Raw genomic sequence first — 8069 nt, 5'->3', positions numbered from 1 at the left:
AATTTCCATTTGATTTTTTGTTGTTGTATTTTCATTTTGGTTACTGCTGTATATTACTTTTGTTGCATGCTGTATTTGGGTTTTCATTTTTTTTTTAAATTTCCAGAAAAAGTGGTCGGTTTATTATAAAATTAATTTAATAAAAAACCGACCACACGTGGTCGGTTTTTATTAAAATTAATAAATTAATTTTATAAAAAATCGACCACTTGTGGTCGACTTTTTTTCCCTAAAATTATTTTTTCAATTTAAATAAAATAATAATGAATTTTAAAAATAAATATATATTTTAAAAAAAAACAACCACTTGTGGTCGGTTTTTAAAAAACTACCGCTACTTTTTCGACCACAAATTTTGATCGGTTTTATTAGTAGTGAGATGAATACAATCATATCTCTGCTTGTGAAAGTGTCGAGATCTGGGACTGTCTAAGAATTGCGCATGAGGAAACAAGTCTAGTAAAGGAATCGAAGGTGGACATACTAACCATGCAATATGAAGCCTTCTCTATGAAAAAGAGTGAAACCATCCAAGAGATGCATACCAGATTCACCTTAATCACCAATGAATTGCACTGCTTCGGTGATGTGATTCCACTCTATAAATAAGTGAGGAAGATTATGGGTGTTAACACCTAATTTTTGCCCTTCACGACTAAGTTTAATTTTGAGTTTCATCGATTTTAAATAAAATTACAACATTTTATCCGAATAAAAAAAAAAATTCAAATTATTTTCTAGGTAGTTTTATCAGTTTACGTAGCACTTATATATTCTCGTATTTGTATATACGAGATTGTATAATTTTGTCACTTAAATAATTATTTTATTGATAATTTGATTTTAATCAAGAGTTCTCTCTAAAATTAATTCAAATGGTTAAAGTCTTGATGTAAAAATAATTTGTTCTCAAAAGTGATTTATTTGAAAAAAATATTTGTTTGATTTTATTCAACCAAGAAACTCAGAATTAAATTGGATGTTAATTCATATCGAATCTCAATTTAATTTAGTTAATTTATTGAATTTGACCAAGATTGAAATCAAATCAACCATAATTATAATGCAATTGGACAATTGATTTATAATTTTAGCTAGAATTTAAATAATATTGACTAAGTATCAATCTATGGGCTATGTAATAAATGACTATTCCTAAAAAAATCTACCCAATATTTCTAAATGCCTATGTTAAACCATCCGCCCCTTTCCCATTTTTAAAATTGGGTCAACTACAACCTAGGCCCACTTTTAAACACCCCAGCCCAATAACCCCATACTCCAGCCGACCCGCTCTCCAAATAACCCCAACCCTGGCCTAAGTTTCCTCTCCTTTCAGTTTTTACCCGATAATACAACACCAGTGAACAACGTACAACTTTAACATCAACAGCCGACAACAGCCAAAACCACCAGCCACGAGCGATGACAATAACAAACAACGACTTCAATCCAACCGACCTAGAAACCCGGGGACCCAACACCAAAACCCGTCAACCCGGCGTACAACTTGCGAATTCAGATTGTCCAACAATGTCTCATCCGCCAACGTTCAAAATTTCAATTTGTACGAAATTGTACGATTCCAGCTCATACCCTTGTCTTTCAAGAAGATTCCTCATTAAAATCCCAAAATTGCCCCCCGATTTTTCAATCCCACATCGTTAATCATTCAAGATTTGAGATTGTTGGATTTCTATATAAACCTATTTAATCCACTGTTCAAAGCGAGTTTTTTTTCGAAACCAAATAAGGCTGAAAATTCTTTCTCTCGGCTAGGGCTTCGGACCTCAGTTCCCAGCCTGGAGTTGTGAGAATTTTGGCTCAGTCTTTTTTAATCTTCTTGTTGTTTTGGAATCGAAGAACGTGGTGAAGTCGTCGTAGATTCGCCGTCTCGGTTGGCTGCTCCGGAAAAGGTAAGCACACTTTTTCTTTTCCAATTCTGTATTCATTCTTCTCCTTCTTTTTAAGTCTAGCAATTTCTTCCGTAATCATAGATATGATTGTTTGCTGTAGAAGCTTTGAAGGCTGTAAAAATTTTCGTGATAAAGTTCATAAATATTACATTGAGTTAATATCCTTGTCTTAATTGTTTAATCCATTATTTTAGCTACATGATTTTTGTTTTACCTTCAGAAAACCCCTGTTTGTCTTAGCCTACTGTCTTTTCTTACCATGGTGTTTGTTGTGATTCGATTCATTTCGTTAGTCGAATGTTAGTCTGTTGTGTTCGCATGGTGTTCGCTGCTTGTGATTTGATTTATTATTTTGATTTAAATGCCCTTGTATCAGCTAATCGGCTTACAAAGATGTGGCGTAAACTTTGATTATCGGGATTTTGATCCCCTGTTTTCAGTTCGATACTACTTGTTACCATTTTCTTTCACTGTTTTGCTTGATATTGTGAACAGAAACTACATCCTAAGTTTCTTCGGCTTTCAATGCCAAAAGAAATGAGGAAAACATGTCTGTAGTCCCATGACATGATATTTGAACCCATAAATCCATTATGATCTGTCAAAGAGAAGGGTGAATAATTGTAGGCTAAATAGTGTGCATTTTCCTTGTGTGTTCTTTAGAATTTTCTTTGTCTTATTTTGTTTTCTATAAGATTTTAGTAATTCCTCTTAAGTTTTCTCTTTTTTGATTGTTAAAAAAATCAACATATGAGCCCTGATTAGAGATCGGTGTCTGTAACCCGTAACATATTTGAGTTGTTTGGATTATTGTTCATTTCTTATTTCAATATGCAAATCATGTAATGTAGTGTCTTTATTCATCATTGAATTTGTTTTCTTTTCCAAAACTTGAATGTGTATTCTAGACTTTGACATGGCTTGAAAGATAAATTTTTGTCTTCTTACTATCTTCTCTGTTGCTCAAGAGCGGTTCATGATATTTTATTTGGATTCGTCATTTTATATTTCGGGTGAATATTAATTCTTGATCTTTTCTTGTGGCATGTGAATTCGTGGGAGTCCAGTGGGACCGTCCTTCCCCACATTTCTACGATGGGTCAAGGAGGCCCCAAATCTCGTGTTCAAGCCTCAAAGTCATCTAAACGGAACTGCTATACATAGGTATACAGTAGTAAACGAAGGCAAGGAATGAAGATATCAGTTTTATCCACTGATATACAACGTATATACAGAAAAACGCTGCAAATGAAGGCTGGTATACATGAAGATACAACTGATATACAGCTGGTATACATCTGCAAAGTGGCTAAAAAGGTCTATTAAAATAGGCCCAAAAATGTTAACAACGAATACAACGCCAATCAATCTCCATTTCTGATCTAATCTTAAAACTTCATTAAGCTTGAAAGAGTAAAGGAAGAGTAAAGGTAGAGAGAGAAAAAATGTTTCTTATTATGAAAAAATGATAACCGTTTCTAAACTGTCCAGTACTATATGCTAGATATTTCCTTACAACTGGGTCGAGTATCTAATTATTTGTACAAAACAACTATAGGCCCAAATATAATGACCCAACAACTAGAACACTTGTTACCCAAATACTTAAGGTGGTTTTATTAATGAGTAATCAATCTTTGGGTTATCTTCATGAGGTTCAACAGCCTCCTTCAAGCTGGAAGGTTTTGCCATTCCAAGCTTGGAGATGAAGTGTTTATGAGGAACACCAAGAAGAGACTTGGTAAATATATCAGCAAGTTGACCATTAGAGGAGATGAAGTGAAGGGAAATGAGACCATCAGTTAAAGCCTGTCGGATGAAGTGGCAGTCCACTTCTATATGCTTAGTACGCTCGTGAAAAATTAGATTCTTGGCAATGTGGACTGTTGCATGACTGTAACAAAGTACATTTACAGGAATAAGATCATGAACACCCAAGTCGGCCAATAAACGGACCACCCAGGTGATCTCAGCAACTAAGAGCCTTAAGGCTCTGTATTCGGCCTCGATAGTAGACAAAGCAATAGTGGGCTACTTCTTGGATTTTCAAGATATAGGGCAACCTTCAAGAAATAACACAAAACCAAAAACAGATCGTCTGGTAGTAGCACAGCTGGCCCAATTTGAATTACAAAAGCCTTGGAGAAAAACATCAGATGAGTTACTGAGGAAGAGTCCCAAATGGGATGTACCAGCTAAGTATCGCAGAACATGATGGGCAGCAGTGAGATGGGTAGTTCTTGGAGAAGTCATGAACTGATTAAGGTGTTGTACTGTGAAAGACAAGTCCGGTTTAGTATGTTGGAGGAAATTTAATTTCCCTACAAGTTTTTTGTACACAGAAGGATCAGGTAACAGATCTCCAGAATTAGAAGAGAGCTTAACATGAGGGTCAAGTGGAGAAACAACAGGACTCACATTAGTACAGTGAAATTCTGTTAAGAGATTCAAGGCAAACTTATGTTGACTGACCAAGAAGCCCTGAGGAGAATGAATAATCTCCAGACCAAGGAAATAATGAATAAGGCCAAGGTCCTTAATTCTAAAGTTAGCATCCAGGAAAAGTTTGGGAGAGATCTCAGATTCATCATCACCAGCCAAGAGAATGCCATCCACATAAACAACCACAATAGTAAGTCTAGTACCAACTAATTTTCTGAATAATGAGTAGTCATTCATGCTAGGGATGAAACCCCGAGATTGTAAGGTAGAGGAAAGTTTAGCATACCATTGTCTTGAAGCTTGTCGAAGACCATAGAGGGACTTGTTAAGGCGATATGCCAATACAGTAGATGAAGAAGAAGCAACAATAAGACCCGGATGAATTTTCATAAACACTTTCTCATCCAAATCACCATGTAGGAAAGCATTGTTCACATCAAGTTGGTGAACAATTCAATTTCTTTTGACAGCTACAGACAACAAACATTTGATGGTGGTTAGCTTGACCACCGGTGAAAAAGTTTCTATAAAATCTATACCTTCTTGTTGGGCATCACCTCGAATGATCGACCTAGCTTTGTATCGTTCAATAGTACCATCAGACCTCTGTTTGATTTTATAGACCCACTTACAAGGAATGACCTTCTTACCAGCAGGCAAGGGAACAATATCCCATGTATGAGTGTTCTCCAAAGCCTTAAATTCTTTCATCATGGCTTCCTGCCAGGCAGGATTTGAAACAGCCTGATGATAGAATTGAGGTTCTTGTAAGCAAGTCTCAGAAGATAGAGAAACAACCCTAGAACTAGAAACAGAACTGCACACATAATCACTGAGGTAAGGTGGAGTGTGAGAAGTTCTAAAAGATTTTTTTTTAGCAGGAACAAGAATAGAAGAAGGGATATCAGAGGTAGGAGCAGGGACAACAGAAAGATATGAGGGCTGATCAGGTATAGCGGGAGAAAGATCAGGAGGAAAAAAAGGAGAAGAAACAGAGGATGAATAGGAAAACATTTTCATGGAATATAACATCCCTGAAGTGGAAAATATTGTGATCAGAGAGTCTTAAAAGTTTGTAACTTTTCTTGCCATGACTATACCTAAGAAAAATTAAGGGGTAGGACCTGGACTGGAGCTTATCTCTATGTGGTTTAGGGACAGCAGCAAAACATAGGCATCCAAAAGCTTTTAAATGTGCAAAGGAAGGAGAAATACCATGAAGTAACTCAAAAGGGGATTTGTAATGCAAAAGTGGTGTTGGAAACCTATTTATTAAATAGGTAGCAGTGAGTACACATTCTCCCCAATACTTAATTGGAAGTTTAGATTGAAATAAAAGGGCCCTAGCAGTTTCAAGGAGATGTTTGTGTTTCTTTTCCACTAGACCATTTTGTTGTGGTGTGTCAGGGTAGGAGGTTTGATGCAAGATTCCATGGGTTGAAAAGAAGGTAGAAGCTGTTGAACTACACCCCAATTCAAGGGCATTGTCAGATCTGACAGTCTAAATAGTGGTGTTAAATTGGGTTTTAACCATGAAGAAGAAAGATTGGATGAGGATGAAGGCATTACCCTTGGTAGATAATAGATGTGTCCAAGTAGCTCTAGTAAAGTCATCCACTAGTGTCAGGAAGTATTTGAAACCATTATAAGTGTGTGTATGATAAGGACCCCAAAGATCCAAGTAAATTAATTGAAAAGGAGTAGTAGAATGAATGGAGCTCTCAGGAAAGGTTATCTTTGCTGCCTAGCCATGGGACAAATGGAGCATTAAAAAGATTGTTTCTTAGGTAAGACTTTAGATTAAAAAAAAGGTAGTTTAAGCATCTTGTTAAAAGGCATATGACCTAAACGTAAATGCCAAATATGATCTGTGGACAAAGTAGGAAAAGTAGTAGAAGTAGTCAATGCACATCAAGTACAGAGGAAGAAATAGTACCATTAGGATTAGAAGTAAAAGCACTGTTCTTATTTATGTTCAGTAAATGGAGTGGCAGTAATGGTATTTACAAATGAATTAGTAAAAGAAGTAGAAGAACAGGTGAATGATGCAAATGAATGAGGATTCAGGATGTAAAGCCCACCTTGAAGTTTACCAAGATCCACTGGCCACTTCAGAGAAGGGCCTTGCAAAATACATGCAGGAGAAGTAAAATAAGCTGAACAATGCAACTGGATAATTAACTGAGCAAGAGAAATCAGATTATATTGAAATGAGGGAACTAATAGCATATTAGTTCAGGATATATCTAGGGAAAGGGTAAGGGTGCCGGTGCACATAACTTTGACTTTATACCCATTGGGTAGAGTCACAAGATATGGAACATTGAGAGGTGTGATATTAGAGAGAAATGATGAGTGGGATGTCATATGATTAGTGGCACCCGAGTCTATGATCCACAGACTATTGTCTACCTTAGAGAAGTTTATGCAAGTAAACTACAAAGTCTAGGATCAGAATTGTTAATCAAACCTGCAAAGTTAGCAGAACCAGCAGTGATTTCTTGAGAAGACGGACTGGTGATTTTAGCCTGCTAGAAGAAACTTAGTAGTTGCTCAAATTGTTCCTTGGAAATGCTAGAATTAGCAGGGGAATTAGTGCATAGAGGAGAATCGATGTGCCCATTTGTTGAGACTCTGAGACCTGGACAAAAGCTGCAGATTTCCTGAATTTAGGTTGTCCAACAAGAGTGGTAGAAGGAAATCCATGTAGCTTGTAACACTTGTCAATTTGATGCCCAGGTTTCTTGCAATATCTACAAATCATAGTGTTTCTTTTGAAAGTATGGTCAAAATTAATCCTCGAATTGTAAAATCTGGGAGCCGCGGCAGGTAAACCACCGGGCTCTGGACTTGGTTTTTGAATGTAAGGTCTTTGGTTAACAATGGAGAAAGCAACTGAGTCAGAGTTGAAGGAAGGGAGATTAGTCTGCAGTTCAGACTGGCTCTCATCAGTTATCAACATGGAATACACACTATCAATGTCAGGAAGAGGTTTTAGCATACGGATGTTCCTCCTGATAGTTGAATAGGAATCATTCAGTCCCATGAGAAACTGATGAACCTTTTGCTTCTCTTCTAACCTTAGAAAACCATCCTTACACCCACAAGTACAATCAGGATAGGTAGTGGAGAAAGACAACTCATCCCAGAGTTTCTTAATCATATTGAAGTAGGAAGCAACACTCGAGGAACCTTGAGAAATAGAGGAAATTTCTTTCCTGATTTGGAAAATTTTGGTACCACTAGCTTGACCAAATCTATTCTCAACTTCCTTACACAAAACCTTAGCAGATTTCGTGTACATCACAGTTTCTCTAATTTCCTTATCTAGACTGTTTAAAATCCAAGCTACTACCAAATCATTGCACCTGATCCACACTTGAAACTGTGGATCAGTAGTAGGAGTCTTAGGAATGGAACCATTGATCATTCCTAGTTTATTTTTGCAAGACAATCCTAACAACATTCCCCGTTGCCAACTACCATAATCCGTGCCATTAAAAGGCGTGATAACCAAAATTGTGTCGAGGGAATCAGATGAAAGGAGGTATAATGGAGACGAAGGGTTAACAACGGAAACAACATCAAGATCTACACTTGAAGTAGTGGAATTTAAAATAGCAGGAGCTATATCAATACAAATCTAGGCGTACCAGACAAGGATAATCACAACACAATAATATTCAATGAAGGTGAGGAACAATACAAGAC

At 36.6% G+C, this 8069-nt stretch overlaps 1 long non-coding RNA gene across 1 annotated transcript; it reads left to right on the top strand.

The window, feature by feature from the left end:
* The first annotated feature begins 1297 nt into the window (after positions 1 to 1297).
* Positions 1298 to 3430, top strand: LOC124889505. Its single transcript, XR_007048550.1, has 2 exons — positions 1298 to 1916; positions 2984 to 3430. It is a non-coding gene; the product is annotated as an uncharacterized LOC124889505 (long non-coding RNA).
* The last annotated feature ends 4639 nt before the right edge of the window (positions 3431 to 8069 follow it).

Source organism: Capsicum annuum, chromosome 12, assembly GCF_002878395.1.
Source record: "Capsicum annuum cultivar UCD-10X-F1 chromosome 12, UCD10Xv1.1, whole genome shotgun sequence".
NCBI classification, from domain to species: domain Eukaryota; kingdom Viridiplantae; phylum Streptophyta; class Magnoliopsida; order Solanales; family Solanaceae; genus Capsicum; species Capsicum annuum.
The sequence above is the reverse complement of the archived record's forward strand: the minus strand, read 5'-3'. Positions and strand labels throughout refer to the sequence as shown.